Source organism: Elgaria multicarinata, chromosome 10 (genome assembly GCF_023053635.1).
Source record: "Elgaria multicarinata webbii isolate HBS135686 ecotype San Diego chromosome 10, rElgMul1.1.pri, whole genome shotgun sequence".
NCBI classification, from domain to species: Eukaryota; Metazoa; Chordata; class Lepidosauria; order Squamata; family Anguidae; genus Elgaria; species Elgaria multicarinata.
In genome coordinates, this window is record NC_086180.1 from 31,682,427 (window position 1) to 31,700,778 (window position 18,352).

The window sequence follows — 18,352 nt, forward strand, 5'->3', positions numbered from 1 at the left end:
AATGTGCTTTCAGTGCAATTCAGTAGAGTCCTTTCACAAATGGAAAGAGCCCTTTCATTTACAGAAGGGTCTTTCATTAACTGGGCCCTTCAGCTAACAGAAGTAATGGTGAGAGACAAATATTACCAATTCCTCTTTCTCCCCATGCCACACCCCATGCTGTTCTGTAGGGTTCTCCAAACTTCTGGACCAGATTTGTAGGGGAATTGGGGGAAATCCACCCTTCTGTTAATGAAGGCCTCCACTGGATCAAAATCCCTTCCGTAACCAGAAAGTCACCTTTGGAATAATTACCCAATGTAATTATTTATACAGCTTTCATTGTATTCATACTGTATATCACTGATTTCTGCCTGTACCAAGGGTGTAATAAGTAGACTATTTTTAAAAGTGGTTTTGGTTGTATTTTTTTATATGGTCAGGATTATTTTTTGACACTTTTAAGTGAATTTTTAACCTCTACTTTATTTACTAAATTAGTTGAGGCCATTAACATTAAAACAAGTGAACCACAACTTCCTTTTCCCTGTGCATTTGCATCATGAAAAAAAATATTGATTTTTTTTTAAAAGGAAAGTATTCAATCTTGCTTGTTTGTTTTGGTTGCAAACTTGTAGTATCTAAAAATACCATCATTGTACTGGATGCCACCAAATCTAATCATTTTGCAAGATGAAGATGAATGCTTTGCATGATAGAGATGGAAGGTTTCAAAGATAAATGTATCTCTGGTAGGTACTATTGCTCTCAGATGTGTATCTGAAGCTGTTCACTTACAGTATCTTTCCCATTCATTTCACGAGAGGAAGGCAAATCTGTACCTACAAAGAGATGGATGCAGAGAGCTACATCTGTTGAAATTAACGAGGAAGATCCATACACACAGGAGCTCAGTGTGAGCATTGCAGCACAACTGGAGTCTGGGATTACAGTTGCCATTCTTCTGTCAATTTTGTATGGCTATGTATTATCATAGAATTCAAGCCCCAATTTAGAATTTGAAGAATGATTTGGCAGAAATGGATGCTTTGAAAACACTTTGTTTTTAAAATGTATTGCTATTGATAGTCAGATTCAAAGTTCAGTGCTGCTCTGATAGAAGCACTGTAGAAATGATTGGAAGATATACAGGAAAGTAACAAAGTTGTTATTTAAATGTTTATTGTGAAGAGAATAATCCCTCACCCCAAATCTCTATGTTGTGTGTGTGTGTGGATATTTAAGGTCAGTCACCACTTGGACCATTAAAATCGGTATTAAAATTGTTTTGATCCACATTTTGGGATATTTTCATCTTACTTACTATTCAGCACTGTATATGTGTATTGGAGTCAGGGGCAAAATCCTACCAATATATATAGTTGTTTGAATTATCCAGGAACACAGGGAACTGGGCAAGCTCCAAAGGACCATGCACTATGTTTCATTTGTAGACTCTTCCTTTGTACTTTGCACCTTTCAGACCTGTGGTGCAGGTGGATGCAATCAGGCATATGTGTGAAAGCATTTTGTGGTCACAAACATGAGTTTTTGGAACACAATACTAATAATAGACTGCTGGAATCTTACTTGCTTTGAAAAGCTGCAACACACAAATTCTTACCTTTAAATAGTTGTATAAAAGTGTACTCTGAGAATATTCAGTTATGTTTTCTAATAAAATATTCTCTCATTACACAAATTGTTCCTGCCTAATATTTTTCATGAGTTACCCTTATTAACATGGAAATTTAGGGAGGCACAGCTATATTCTGAATTCCTTTTGAATTGAATGGAACCTGCAATAACTAGAAATCATTGTCACTAAACTAGGCAGACTTTCATCAGTACAGGAAAGAAAATTACTTGTAGCAAATTATAGTTTAGAATATCAAACAACCTTGCTGATTTGGTGGTCTGATCTGAGTTCAAGGTTGCAGCTTTGCAGCCCTGTGGGTTATAAGGTAAAGCACGTCCAGTGGAAAAGACTGCAGACTGAAGATTTTAATTGAAAGAAATCAATTGATTTATTGATATTGAATGCCTAAAACATTACCTTCATATGGAAAATATTATTAACCTGAAGATGGACATAGTAACATCGGTATTAAGAGAATATTATAAATGGTCAGAGAAGATCATAAAGCAACAAAACAATATAAATGGTTTAAAAACAGCATAAGTATGGTGTGATTTCTGGTCTTTTATTGAGGTTTTCCCCTATTATCCTTTCACGCCTAGGATAATAAGCCTAAGGTGAGGGATGTCACTGCCAAATCAGCTGTATGCACTGACTTAGCTAACCTTTTACCCAGCCACAGTTAATGCCAAGTGGGTTGAATTTATCACTGTTACTGTTATTTCTAATTTGGGGAAGTGGGTGCTGGCTGTTAAGTGTTCATGTATGAGGTAACCTAAATGAGGACCAAGCTGGCACATGGATTTAACTCAGTAACATAAAATAAAACTATTATTTATAAGTTGTTTCAGTTTTATATATATTATTATTTACAAGATGTTGTTAATTAGACTAAGCCTGCCTCCCTATCCCTCTAGATCCTTCCCCATCTAAGACGCTGCTCTGCTAAATGTCAAATTCTAACTCTTCAACAAACTTGTCAAAAAAGAGAAATAAACCCTCCTGTGACATCACTCACTCACCCATCCCCTCCCACCAGGTAAAACTAAAACAGCCAATCACACACAAGCTCCATCCTGCTTGCAGTTAACCCTTTCCTGAAAAATTAAATTAAGCATTCATATTAATATAATTAAACAGGTTGGCATAACAAGCAGGTGATTTTGTCACATTTTGTTCTGAAATTTCAAGAATATTTCTTCTTTCTTACCCTAACATTTTGCTGTTTTCCACAAATTTGCTCCTGTCCATCTAGTTTTCAAAAAGCTTTTCTAAGTCCTAGACTTAGGTGGGGATCCAAGGGTATCAATTGGGCTGTTGGAGCAGCTTCCAGTGAAAATTAGCTGTCTACACTACAGGAGTCAGACACACACCCCAAAACTCAAGTGGATTTTAGGAGCAGCCTCTTTAATATATAATTAGAAGTTGCCATGGGTGGGGTGGGGTGAAAGAGAACTCTCATACTTGCACAAAATAGCACCTTTGGCACTTGAAAGTTGCCACTGTGTCAAGAGTATGGCTTCGTTTTTAAGCTTTCAGAAGACTGATGTTCTTTCTGTGCATTGGGCTAACCATATGTGACCCTGCACCACCACGACCCAAGTTAATGAGCAAGAATGCTAGTTCCCCATGGCCATGTGAATCTGATTTTTCTCAACTCACAGATGGGCAATTTGTGGCCTTCCAGATGTTTTGACCTACAATTCCCATCAGCCCTAGCCAACATTGCCAATGGCAAGGGATCATGGGAATTGTAGGCTAAATATTTGAAGGGCCACAAGTTGCTCACCCCTGCCTTAATGGGGTGAGCAACTTGTGCTAGCCCAGGTGTGCAAGAAGTCTTCATATACAGAGTGGTGTCAGCACCATATCTAAAGGTGCTTCAGTGGATGCCTTATCAAGATGTTATGGCACCAAATGGTTGGTTGTGGTGGCTGGTAACTACTACATTCATTAGATTATAGCATGCTTACCTGACAGCAATCTCATTGTACTCAACCTGTATAAGACCAGACTCCAATATTTTTAAGCGTGGCCAAAGTCTATTTTACTTTCCTGTAAAAATTAATTTCCTTCTTCACTTCACCTCCCTATTCTTAATATATATTTGTTTTTGGTTACTTTAATTATACAAAAATGTACCATTTGCCCAGGAGGTTGATGCTGAAGCAAACTGATCAAGTTTAGATATGGACTCTGTTTTCTTCTTATACACTTCAAAGTGCTCTGGGTTTGGAGTAGGCACTGCTACAGTTCTTTGATGAATGGAAGCAAAACTAGTAAAAGCCTGAAAGCAGCTTGCTTGCAGTTTAGCGTGGTGGACTGTGTACAGATGAGGACAAATTGGAGCTCATTCTCCTTGGTTATGAGTTGATCCTGAGGGTCCTTGCATAGGCCTTATATAGGCCTTCTTTCCATCACCACCCTCTACCTATAAGCTAAATAATTTGCTAACGTATTTTACTTTAAAAATTTTACCATATAGGTTTGATCAGCATTTCACTGAAAGAAAGTGAATCTGAAGTCCAGTCTTTGAAGAACGCACATCGTGGTTACAGAGAAGCATTTGCTCTGCTATCTTCCTCATAACATACATGTTAGAAACTGGTTTTCCAGCACTTTTACCTGTCACTTTGTGGATGCAAAAGAGTAAAATGCTTAGCTAGAGCTGATATCGGACAAGTGCCTGCTTTCCTTGGGCATTTCATCCCCTTAAACCCAGGAGTGCTTGGGATCACACTATCTATTACAAGCCAGCTGTGCTCCACAAAACAGGCTCTGCGAGGCTCTGAAGAGTCAGCATATTGTATAGCTATTACATTCTGTTGTTGGGCTGAACAGATTACATACCATTTTTCCACAACAGTAAATCTGTTAATGTTACACATAGCAGATTGATTTCTTATGTTAACAGGAACACCTTATGCAGCAGCATCCTAATTATGTTGCTATTGATATTTATTGGTTCCTGATTTCTAAGTAACAGCCAGGAAGAAACTCTGAGGCAAGTATGTATGTGTGTGTAAAATATGTTCGCTTTGTTGCACTCTCAATAAGGTACTTACACTTACAGATTCTTTTTTTACATAAATAGAAGTGAATTAGCAGCTTTGTTCCAAGCATCTGGAATACTCAGCTGCTTTAGCTGATAAAAGTTTTTCGGCCATGCCTGAATAGTGACCCATTTATTATACAAATAAATAAAATTTGCTGCTGAGTCTGAGAAAAGGAGATTCCTCTGTACACAATACATGTTCAGATTCAGCAGAATTTTCTACATTTGTCCTGATTTAGCCAGGAAACCAATATAGATAGTGATATATTAAAGTGTTTATAGTTCCCAGTTGTACCTGTAATCTATTATAACAATTTTCTTTGTGAATGTCTGCCCAACTATTTAAAAACAAACACACACAGTGAAAGTGCTGATACAACCTTCCTTTTCTGATGTAGTCTACACTGATCAGCTTCTGTGTAAGGATTTCTTATTCCTTTATAGATCATAGTAGTAGTATTATTATTATTATTTATTTATTTATTTATTTATTTATTTATTTATTTATTTATATAGCACCATCAGTGTACATGGTGCTGTACAGAGTAAAACAGTAAATAGCAAGACCCTGCCGCATAGGCTTACAATCTAATAAAATCATAGTAAAACAATAAGGAGGGGAAGAGAATGCAAACAGGTACAGGGTAGGGTAAGCAGGCACAGGGTAGGGTAAAACTAACAGTAGAAAGTAACAGTAGAAGTCTGCACAACATCAAGTTTTAACAGCTTTAGTAAAAAGAAAAGTTTTTAGTTGAGCTTTAAAAGCTGCGGTTGAACTTGTAGTTCTCAAATGTTCTGGAAGAGCGTTCCAGGCGTAAGGGGCAGCAGAAGAGAATGGACGAAGCCGAGCAAGGGAAGTAGAGGCCCTTGGGCAGGCGAGAAACATGGCATCAGAGGAGCGAAGAGCACGAGCGGGGCAATAGTGTGAGAGGAGAGAGGAGAGATAGGAAGGAGCTAGACCGTGAAAAGCTTTGAAGGTTAACAGGAGAAGTTTATAGTGGATTCTGAAGTGAATTGGAAGCCAATGAAGTGTGTTCAGAAGCAGAGTAACATGGTCGGAGCGGCGAGCCAAGAAGATGATCTTTGCGGCAGAAACCAACGGACTGATGTGAGAAGAAGGAAGGCCAGAGAGAAGAAGGTTGCAGTAGTCCAACCGAGAAACAACCAGTGCATGAACAAGCATTTTGGCAGAAGAGACAGACAAAAATGATCGAATCCTGGCAATATTATACAGGAAAAATCGACAAGATTTAGCTACTGCCTCAATATGAGGAATAAAGGAGAGCGAGGAGTCGAATATAAAGCCAAGGCTACGAGCTTCCTTGACCGGAGTAAGCGTAACATCATTGACAGTAAGAGAGAATGAGAGATGAGGAGAAGGTTTAGGAGGAAAAACAAGCAATTCAGTCTTTGCCATGTTAAGTTTCAAGCGACGATGAAGCAGCCAAGCTGAGATATCTGAAAGACATGCCGAGATACGATTGTGAACATCAGGAGAAAGTTCCGGAGATGACAGATATAGTTGTGTATCATCGGCGTACAGATGATATTGGAGGCCATGAGATTGAATAAGCTTGCCCAAGGGCAACATGTATAAGGAAAACAACAACGGGCCAAGCACTGAGCCTTGCGGAACCCCTACTGAAAGGGGAAAGGAGGAAGATGAGCTGCCATTAGTCAACACGCTGAAAGAGCGACCCGCTAGATAGGAGGCAAACCAGTTATAGACAGAGCCACAAAATCCAAGGTCATGAAGGGAATCTAAGAGAAGATCATGATCAACCGTGTCAAAGGCTGCAGTTAGATCAAGGAGAATAAGAACGGAATAATGGCCTTTAGACTTGGCAGTAAGGAGATCATTGGTGATCTTAGTAAGGGCTGTTTCGGTGGAATGCAGAGGACGGAATCCAGATTGAAATGGATCCAAAGCAGAGTTACTAGAAAGAAAGTCAAGACAGCGAGAGTAGACCGCACGCTCCAGGATCTTTGAAACAAACGGCAACAAAGAGACAGGTCGGTAGTTAGACAGAGATAGCCTATCAAGAGTAGGTTTCTTGAGAATGGGAGAGACTGTAGCATGTTTAAAAGCAGAAGGAAATGAACCAGAGGACAGAAAAAGATTAATAATATGTAGCAAGGAAGGGAGGATAGCAAGAATAAGATTAATAAAGACTCGAGAAGGAATCGGATCACGAGAACAAGTGGAAAGCTTCGAAGAGCGCAGTATTGTAGACAGTTCATCCGCAGAGACCGAAGGAAACGCAGAGAAATTTGCAGGAGGAGCTGACAGATGAGGAACAGGAACTGGAAGAGGAGCAGAGCTGGCCAGATCAGAGCGGATAGTTTAGATTTTAGCATTGAAAAAAGAGGCAAAGTTATTAGCAGACAGAGAGGCGGGGAGAGATGGCGGATTAGGCTTCAGAAGAGAATTGAAGGACGCAAAGAGCCGCTGAGGATGCCTAGCATTTGACTGGATCAGCGTTGAGTAGTACTGCTGTTTGGCCAGTGAGATGGCAGAAGAGAAAGAGGAGAGTACAAATTTGTAATGGACAAAGTCTGCCCGGTCCCTGGTCTCCTCATTTCACTCTTCACTGTTGTGAAATCCCTGGCTCTTATCTTCTGCTTCTTCCTCCTGAGCACCCCTGTACCTAATGTAACTGGGGCCTACCTCACACATACAGCCAGGGCCAAATTAAGGTGGTTGGAGTCCCTAGAGCAGTTCCAGAACAGCACCAAATGAACATGAAATTTAAAACAAAAACAAACAAAAAAATAGGAAGTAACATTTGTAGAACCTTTCCTTACCTTAGAAATTATCCTTGCTTGCTTTCACTGAGGTAATGTCACTGAGTAAATAATCAAGCGCCTATCTCCCATGCTTGTCAACTTAATATATCTTACTGACAGGCACCTAAGCAGTGCTGCCGTGGGTGATCTTAGGGCTCAGGCAGGTTGATAAATAAATAACCTATCTCACAGCATTGTTGCACTTTAATCACAAATAAAATAAAAAGCATAGCAAAACCATTGCAGTTCAGGTGGAAGTAAATCTATTTCTGAACTCTGCTACTTCAAACAGAAAGTGGAGGCTCACGTGATGGGGGGGGGGGAACTGCCCACAGAAAACTAGATGTTAGCAAGTTTTCTAGCCTAGCTTTCCCCCTGATACTTCGTTTTTATTAAGTAAGAATATATTTTATTTAGTAATGTGTGGAAGAGCATCCAATTATGGGAGCTTACTGCCACAGGTTTACCTCCTCTGCTGTCCATGAGAAATGCATTTTGGTTTTAAAAATTATTCATTGTATGGAGAAAGTGAATAGAGGCAGTCGAGGCTGGTAACTCCGATTTCAGAGGAGGGGGAGCTTTGATCCCTTTCTGTGTTTTCATCAGAACCAGCCAGAACTCTAAAGGAGATATCTAAGGTGCTGGACCTATTTTGGGGCCCTGTTTCAGCACCTTGGATAGCTCCTTTAGAGTTCTGGCTGGCTCTGCCCTCCCTCCACTGCTGAAATCAGAGCTACCAGCCTCCACTGGACAGAGGTACATATTTCATCATTCTAGAATATGGAACAGGCAGGAAATTCAAGCAATTCTCGAATTACAGGAGGGCTGAGGATGCTTACCTCTCTTATCCTTTGTGTCAGCTTCCGTAGCTACTTTGCTTAGAAGCCTGTGGGAACTATGATATGATTACAGTTGGGAGGAGTCTGGTAATAGTGGTTGTTAATTTAATTATGTGTACACACACACACACACAGTTTTTCTCCCATAATTCAAGCACTAGATCCAAGACAGACCAAATCAAGTACTGCGGCAGGGTCTTGCTATTTACTGTGTAATCTGTACAGCACCATGTACATTGATGGTGCTATATAAATAAATAAATAAATAAATAAATAAATAAATAAATAATAATAATAATAATAATAATAATTCTTCACACAATATATAATTGATCACCTATGGAATGTGCTGCCACTAGCTTTGGCACAGGCTTTCCCCAACCTGGCGCCCTCTATATTCTTTGGACTGCAAGTCCCACCATTCCTGATAATTGGCCATGCTAGCTGGGGCTGATGGGAGCTGAAGTCCAAAACATCTGGAGGGCACCAGATTGGGAAAGGCAGAATTGACAGTAGATGCTAGCTTTGAAAGGAAATTACAGGGAAAGCTTTCTTATCAGCAACTATTAATCATTAATCTATATGGAATATATAGGTTAAGAGGCAACATGCCACAGAAAACAAGTTTGGGGACGAGGGGCAGGCAGCAACGAGAGAGGCCTATTGCCGTCATGTTCTGCTTGCAGACTTCCCAGAGGCATCTGCTTGGCCACTGTGGGGAGCAGGGTGCTGATCGTCTTGAATTTTGGTCAGACCTTGCTGATCTCTTTTTATGGTTCAAGACATTTTCTCCTTCTTTCATAATCCTAGTCATCCCATGAAGCTGATTCCAGACAGACAAGAGGAAACACTACTTCACACAGTGCTTTAAAAGGGGTTTAGACAAATTCTTTGTAGTTAAGGCTATTGATGGCTATTAGTCCTGATGCCTCCAGTAACAGAGGCAATATGCCTATGTATACCAGTTACTGGGGAACATGGATGGGACGATGCTGTTCCACTCATGTCCTGCTTGTGGCTTTCCCATGGGCAGGTGGTTGGCCACAGAATGCTGGATTAGATGGATCCTTGGTCTGATCCAGTATGGCTCTTCTTATGTTCTTAAATGGTTATGGAGGATGGGATAGGCAGCAGCAAGACAATGGCATGCTTGCCTTAAGCTGTCATTTTCTTGATCTGCCTACAAACTATATCTGTTTTAATTATTACATTTATATCTGACTTATTCTGCAGCCTCTGTTTTTCTGTCACATTTGAAGCTCCTTCTTCCTCCAAGAAACATCTGCAGCTTACTCATCCAATTTTATCCTCACAGTTAGGGTTGCTAACTTCTGAGTTGGAACCACTGTTGTCCTTTTAACAGTGGTTTGATCTGTCACAATCGTATTTAACTCTGTGCCTCAGGAAGCTTTACCTATTCATTTTGCACAGAAACAGGCCAGTCTGTTGGGTTTTTCTCCCTGGCCAATCCTACTCACAGCACTCTCAGACAGGTTAGGCTGAGAGGCAAGAACAACTTACCCATGGCTAGGTCATGAACCTCATGACTAAGAAGGGATTTGAAAACATGACTCTTCAATCCAAGTCCAACATTTCACAACGGGTGAAATATAATTCTTCACTCGAGCTTGCATGTACTGCAGTACATTAATATTTTTAGAAAACCTTGCACTACAATTATGGTTGTAGTGTTAATGTTCAAGTTAATTACCACAATGAGAATTCCCCTGAATAAGAAGATATCTATTAACTAAATCTTCCACATATCTATTATGTGGAAAAGTGGAATGGATGGTGAAACGTTTGTGTATCTTAACATTAACTCTTGGAATCATTGGTTCAATTTGGGGACATTTTGGGGTGTACCATTTCAAGACAGATTATTCATTTGTGGGGCAGCAGAACTGGAGGATTTGCTTCCCCACATTTTTGAATGCCAGCTCTTCTGATATTAGAGAACAATATAGGGCCTTCATGAAAGAAAATACTGGAATGTGAAAGAAAATTTAAGCCTTTTACTACAAGGAACTAACCAGTACATAGCATGGCGAGCAGCTTCCTTTGCAGTAAAGGCTCCCAGACTTAGAAAAAGATTTCTGGAATCCATCTCAGTTAACTGTAGTGAGGATTCTGAGCTCTGAGGACATAAACTCATTTACTGCCTCAATTTTTTATTTTTATTGGTTTTAGAATACTTTAAACTGATTCTTGGTTTTGTTTCAGTAAAGCTTAAATACTAAATTCAGTGTTATGGATACTTTTATGTGGCGTTTTGAATGCATTTCATTTTGTTTTATTTTGATATGGACTGTGGTCCCACATATACATTGTGTGGGATTTTAAACATATTTTATTTTGCTCTCTTTTGATGTGGTCCTTGGACTAATCCAATAAATTCTGTTCACTCTAGTTATATAATGAGTGCCAATGGATGAAAGAGAAACAACTATCTAAGCAGTTCAGTGGCTAATCCCCTCTTGCCCCCATTTCATGGCCGTTGTGGTCTTGAGGCAAGTAAGATATGTGAGTAACACTACTGATTGCTTAATGGCATTTCTGTACTCTTAGACTGGTGTATAACTTACCAGTTCCCCAATACCAAAGGCTGGTTTGAAGTTCTGCAGACATATGCCCAAATGCCTTATCCACTTCATGAAGGGTCTTGACCTACTTTCCTAACACTCTTGAGGCACACATTCTAGTCACACACATGGAGGCCATCTTATAAGTTTTACAGAAAAACAAGATTTAAGCAAATGTGGTTTCTAGCAGCAGTAAGCATGAGGGGATTAAATAATTTCTTCCACTAACTCTGGCCAAAGAATATTTCCTTCAGCCAGGCTTTAAATTCTCCATCCAACATGCACTGTCTGACTGGGTGGTCTGGTGATCTATGCATGTCCCAATCTGCTTTGACTCTGAGAAGAAGGGCTTCATCACACATAATTTTCCCCCTGCTTTGCCTCCGTATTTTTTACCTCTGATGCATAAGCTTGTCAAACTTATGGTCCCTTTCACCTGAATATCTTGTTTGCTCTTCCACTTCACCCCACCCCTTCTCATTCTCCTTCCAGTTCATTGGTGCTCCTCCCCCTCCCCACTTTAACAGGACATATACAACAGATCCTGTCAGATGAGTACTTCAAACCACCTTTCTACCCGGCAAAATTGGAATGACCCTTTAGTGTGGTTCTTTGGGGGCATCAAGAGAGTACAATCTTGTCTCTGCAGAGATTTGGGTGTTGTATGATTTTTAAAAAACGATTTCAAGCCTGGGATGCAAGGTTTGGTTTTTATATTGAGGCTTGGAGCTGATTGCTGAGAGAGATCACTTTTCCCTGCCAGGACCTGATGCAATGCATTCAAGCCAACACCAAGACTCTTGTCACAGCACATGCCCCCAACAAAGGAAAACGTGAGAGTGCAGCACTACATGGAAGCTTAAGGGCACATTAAACACACTTTGGGAAAATAATCCAGGCTTTAGGCGTTCTAGGAAAAGATGGGGAAAGCTAGGGAAGAGGTGGGGTGTCAACGGGACAGGCACGGCATCATGTGGGTACCATGCTGCAAATCCGCACACCAAGCATGGCAAGAGTGCACTAAATCACTGGTGTGATGGAGCCCAAAGAATCCCCATTCCTTGGTACTGAAGCTTCAAGCTCAAAGACTCACTTATGGGGTGACTCCCTGTTTGGAAAGCTAACACATCACAATGGATGTATGACTAAAACTGGGGTAGCATTCATGCTTAATTTCAAACATGAGGAGTGTCCAAGCTAAAGCATGCTTGGAAAGTATATTCTCTGACCTGGAAGCACCCCCACCACACATATATCCAGATATACCAATGGTGAAGCAAAATCTGTTTGTTATCATAGCATAATGTGGCTTTTGCCTTCGTACTGAAATGATGCTGAAAATTGTTCTGCCTTGCAGTGTGGCCATACAAAACATATCCATAATTTGTTTTTGTTTCCATACATTCAGAATGATGCTCTGAAAGAATGCCAATAGATTTTCAGAAGCTGGCAGGTACATATAACTGGTGGGTGTTATCAAAGCCCACCACAAACAGTTGCCATAGCAAATTCTTCTGTGGCTTTGTGGTAAACAAGCAAACAGTCCTGTTTCCCCCACACTGTGTGAGCAACTCCCTTTCTTCTTTAATTCTTCCGGCATGTACGGTGTGAGGGGCAATACGATTAAGAGGAAGTTTAAAGAAGAGCTCACCAAACTGAAACAGTTTTATCTGCATTTATCTTTAAAACATTGACTTGTAAAATTGGACCCAGAACTCAATTCTCTTACGCTTTCTCAGTTTGAAACACAAAGCTGTTTGTGTTTTGCCCATTGAAGCGATGAGGTCAAAAGTCCCTTGCATTAGCTTTCCTGTAAAATGCATTAGAGCGTCCCCGTGGAAAATCAAAACTCTTATAGACTTAAGGTTTATAATGCTTCTAGTGGAATCTAAGCCCAGCAATTAGGATCGTTATCTCTGTACAGTTCTGTTTCTTTGGTTTCATTATAAGCTGAGGTTAGCTGAACAATTCTTGTATGACACATTATAGATTTACAGTATTTCACTTACTACTGTGAAATCAACCAACCAACCAACAAACTTTGATATGGTTATTTTTTTCACTATGGAGGAGTCCAGAAAACTTCAGCTATTGGGCAGTATTGAAAGAAAGAAAGAAATGAAATTTAAAACCTTAATAGTGCCTTCTGATAAAGAACTCAAAAACACGATAACCAACGGTGGATTAAATAGTCAATGGTTGGTTATTGTGTTGTCTGTCGGGACTTTTTCACACTACTGTTGGTTATTTGGCCAAAACGCTGTGCAGAGTTGATTATTTGAACTACTGTTGGTTATCATTTCGTGTGTCGGGCACTGTCCACTATTTCATTGCACACCATTGCTTATTTTCAGCAACTACAGAGTCCTCTGGCAAGAGTGACCAAAGCAGCAACTGCTGCTCTAGTCCAGCCGGAAGAACTCGCAGAGGCTGTTGGGATACCAGTGGGAGGACTGGGGGTGGGGAGAGGGCAGGGGATGTATCAAAAGCTTGTCTCTTTTGTGTCTACATCTGATGCAGTCACCATGCTGAAGCTAAGCAGGTCTGGTTCTGATTAGAACCTGGATGAGTCTGGTTAAAGCAGATATAGGCAACACGTAGGCCATGTGTGATCCCCTCATGGCCAGGGTGGTGGATTTTGGGGGGGTGGGGTACCCTGCTGCTGAATTTCCTGTGGTGGTGGTGGCCCCCCAAAGCAGCTATTTTTTTCAAGAAAGCAAGGTGCAAAACCTCCCAGAAGCACAATTATGCTTGTAAACAAAGTATGTGTTCCCCTTGCATCTTGTTTTCTTTTTAAAAAATTGCCCCTTTTGGGGGAAGGCTGCTGCTGTGGCAACAGCAATTTGGGTGGTGACAGGTTGCAGCTCCTGGTATGTGTGTTTCCCCCCCACCCTGTCAAGTACCAGAAGTTTCCCACCCCAAGTTAGAGCCTGGGAAGCCCCATGTACGCCATCTTATGTTTCAGAATGGAAGAAAGATGAGATATATAAAGAAAAAATATTCTGCAAATGACACCTGTTTGGCAAGATCCAGACTGCCCAACTGATATTTGCACAGAATGTCCTCAGCTGGTTTCAACAGTCCATTGTTTCAGAGGAATGTCTGAGCTGAGGGAGGTCAAACAAGTCGCTTGGAGCAATGCTGGAGCAAGGGACACTTCATTAATTTAGTGTCATTTTGCTTAATCGCAAGGAATTGTATTCTGAGGGCTTTAAGTACTCGATTGCTTTGAATTTTAAATTTACTTGCCATTTTGTTTTTCTTGTTTATTCTTTTAAAATGTGCCTGTGATCTCTGGTTCACTGGCATTTCAAAACAGCAGATATATGGTGAAACAATATTTAATACATACCAGGCTTCTATGTGCATTTATTATTGGGTAAAAAAATATCCTCTGACGTGAGTTTTCTTCACTCATCTGATCTTGGCCAAATGAGTGAAGAAAGACCTACTGAGGAAGCTTGTGTACCACACCTTAGTAAGTTCTTGGATAACAATTCAGTACAGTTGTTTCAGGGGGGCCTTTCTGTGTTTTACAGAAAATTTAGATGTTTAGGTTGGTATAAGAAAATCTTGATTATCCCACAGTGTTATGGGATTCTTCTTACTGAAAACTCTGTAAATGGGGTTGGCCATTTCAGGTTTCATACAGGTACTGGTGAAATACATATAGGAATCTTGAAATGGATGTGTGTCAGTCCTACAAGAAGCCTAGATAGTACCATTATCTGATCTCCTTGTGCAATTTATTTGTTTTATATTTTCATTCAGCTTTTCAGGAGCCCCGGAAGAGGTTCACAGCTCTTATTCCTAAAGCCTGACAGCTTAAATAATATCTTCATCTACTCTCTAAAGTAGCATTCCCTCACCAAGTGCCATCCAAATGTTTTGCACTACAACTCTCATCCCCAGCCAGCATGACCAATGGTCAAGAATAATGATGGGAATTGTAATCCAAAACATCTGGAGGGGGGGCAATACTGCTCTAAAGACTAGATTAATCCCAGCCTGGTGGATCTCACAGGGAACAGCATTCCACAATGAAGAAAGCACAATAGAAAACCTCCTAGCTCTAGTGCAGGGGTCAGTACCTACAGTCTTAGGGCCACATCCAGCCCTCAGCATAATTTCAAAAGCCTGTGTGTGTGGTAAATTCAAACCTCTGGCAAGAGTAATCAATCTTTTCCCTGGAAGCCTGTTGTATGGGAAGAGGGAGAAAGGGGGTGACCAAGAGCCTTTGTAGTGGAACAGTTATTGTATACTCATGATTCCACACTCACAGTAGTTTGCAGGTGCTTTACATGATGCTGCCATCCTTTAAGGGTGTGTGTGTCTTTCTTTGTATCCATTTTAGTGTTGTTGTTGTTTCCTAACAAGGAATATCTAGTATATCCATGAACGGCAGCATGAAACCCTCATGTATTTGCACAATTCCACTATGCCACAGTGCCAGCTAGTGGTTGTGTAATGGAACATGCAGAGCAGATATACAGGGCAGTTTCCAATGGTGAATGTCCACAAATGACCAACCCCCACCAATTTTGTTGCACAAGCATAAGGAGGTTCCGCCAATCTGCCCCATTTCCTCTTGTTTCAGGACTTGATCCCAGAAGCATTCAACCTAAGTTGTGCAAGTGGTGGCCCCCACTTGTTCAATGGAATTGGCAGGGCTGGCCATTTAAGGAACAGAAGCAATGGTAGGTGATCTATTGGATACTGCCTCCAGACCACGTGAGCTAAAGATGTAAGGAGGTGTCACCTGAAATAGTCCAAGTCCAGAATATTTAGAACATCCTAGTTCTGAGTGTAGGTGGACTACAAATATCTTGCCAATTCTTAATTTTTTTTCCATATTCATTTCTTCAGTAGAATTTGGAAGCACCATAGACCAGCATATTATTATTATTATTATTATTATTATTATTATTATTATTATTAGCATTTCTATATCTTAAATAATAATAATAATAATAATAATAGTGAATTAACAAGGAGGAAAGTAAGCAAAGTCACTGTAACATGGTTTCAGCCATTTGGGCTTTACTGTGACCATATTCAGACATTGATGTCCTCAGTAATTGCATAGCATCTGACACTATATGGACTTCTTTAGATTAAAGGGAAATCGTGTTCACTTACTGAGGCACACTTTGCCTTAGGTTCAATTTTTGAAGGAAAAAAACCTTTAGGACAAAGGAACTCTGCCTATGGCCAGAGGTACTCATCCCTATGACCCTGACTTTTGTAAATAAAAGATGAGAATGCCTAGAAATCAGGATTACCACTAAGTTGATTTCAGCGAGGAGTAACTCCCAGCAACCCCCAGCCAGCATGGATAGGATTAAAATGATTAAATACTTGTAAGGGAGTTAAGGGAATAAAAAATTTTTTATAAAACATCTGTAGCGAGACCATAACTTCCAAATGTTTAATGGCACCTATAACTTTTAAGTTCAACAGATTCCTCCCTTGGCACTTGTGATTTGTTTCCTATTTTTGGACATTGCACTTTACTTTTAGTACTTACACTAGCTTCTATATATCTCAGCCAATTTAGCAATACTAAGTGGATATATGCTTTTTGTTACTGCCATGTGACTTAGCTAATGTTCTTTGCAAACATTCTTCACCCTATGTACTGTTCTGGTGCCACCCAGGGGCCAAAAGCATTTTGCAGAAAGGTCATGAGTTCCCCCCGCCCCCATTGCATGGATTATGTAAAAAGATGCAGCATAATTGTCCCTACACTGGCCTTCTCACAAGGTCTGATTCTATAGATCTGGATAATAACATTATTAAAAATGCATCAGAAGGCTGAATTAAAGTCTACTAGGTATGCTAGAAAAAAAAACTCTTGAAAAGATTGGAGGCAGAGAGTAGGAATAGATGGGCAATAGAAGGAACAGTAATTCTTACAAAAGTTCTTTATTAAGACCATTGTTTTAATCAGGGCTTTATTCATAAATAACAGAATTAAGAGTGAAATAAAGTATGGATGCCAATTTTGCAGATTACATGAAGTTATTCACATTGCTACAATCTCTATCAGATAGCGAGTCAGTTTGCACATATATACATACATACATATTACAATTTCACTCATACTACAAAATGCATGGAAATTATAAGTTAATGCATACACCTTTACAGCCTTACATGGCATGAAGTTAAAGACTTTGTGCAGTCTTACATATTCTCATTTACAAAGTTTCCATCATCACAGTTTGCCTCGGTCTTTCAGCCCGATACTTGGTAGGGGGGAAATACATCCAGGCAGAAATTAAAAGGCTTCACTATATATACATTTCTGCATGACACATCTGTACAACATAGTGCCCCACCACCAAAGCAACAAGTGTAGCAAATGTCCAGGCTGCTGAATTGTGTCTGGATGTGTTGGGTGCTCATTTGTGTCATTACAATCTGTTGTAAGCTGCTTGATGATATTTCAATCAAAAGGTAGGGTATAGAGAGCTTTGGCTATTGGGGGTATAAAAATGTAATAAATAAATAAATAAAAAATCTAGGAAGGAAGAAGTTAAGTAATTGTAGCTCAATCCAATTTTGCATAATTTTGCTGCTTCAAGCAGTCAGATGCAACTGCTCGGAACAATTTAGCTGGTTTCCATGAAGGATGTAGACAGGATGCTTGGACTTGTCAGGGCTGACAATGATCCATGCCTATCCAGCTTAGTCCCTGGGGAATTGCCTTGAGGCTCAGGGGGCTTGCTGTTGGGAGTGGTTAACTGGAGCTTTGAGGCTGGGTGTCGTTAATACGCTCTATATTTCACAGACTAAGCATTCAGAAGCAGCCCTCTGTTCTAAACCAGTGTCTGGATGCCTGGTCCGTATTGATGGCCTTGAGTAACTCTGAAGCTTTGTAATGAGGAGCCAAGGAGATGGGTCGTTGTTCTATCCCAGGGGTGAGCAACTTGTGACCCTCCAGATGTTTTGGCATACAAGTTTCATCAACTCTAGCCAGCACAGTCAATGGTGAGGGATAATGGGAGTTATGGACAAAAACATCTGGAAGGCCACAAATTACCCACCTCTGGTCTATTCTCATTGCCTTCTGGGTGTGTGTTGGGGGTGGGGGTGGTACAAAACCCATTTATGCTGGAAGGCACCTGGATGGTCTGGCTTGTGCCTTTTCCCCTTGCTGTTTTGGTTTTCATGGTACCAAGGATCTTATATCATTGTTTCTATACATATTTGAAATAAATGTGCAATGCCAATCTTCGAACTGCTTTAGTCCCATCTCCCACAGCGGCTAACCAGATGCCCCTGGGAAGCCCACAAGCAGTGCGGAGGAAATGGCAATCTTATGCTAAGTTACCTCAGAGTAAGTCTCACGGAACTCAATGGGGCTCACTTTTGAGTAGACATGCATAGGATTTAATTCCATGACTCTCAAATCACCTGGAGGAAATAAAGCCTAATTTGGCACAACTAGACTGAGTAGTGCCATTTC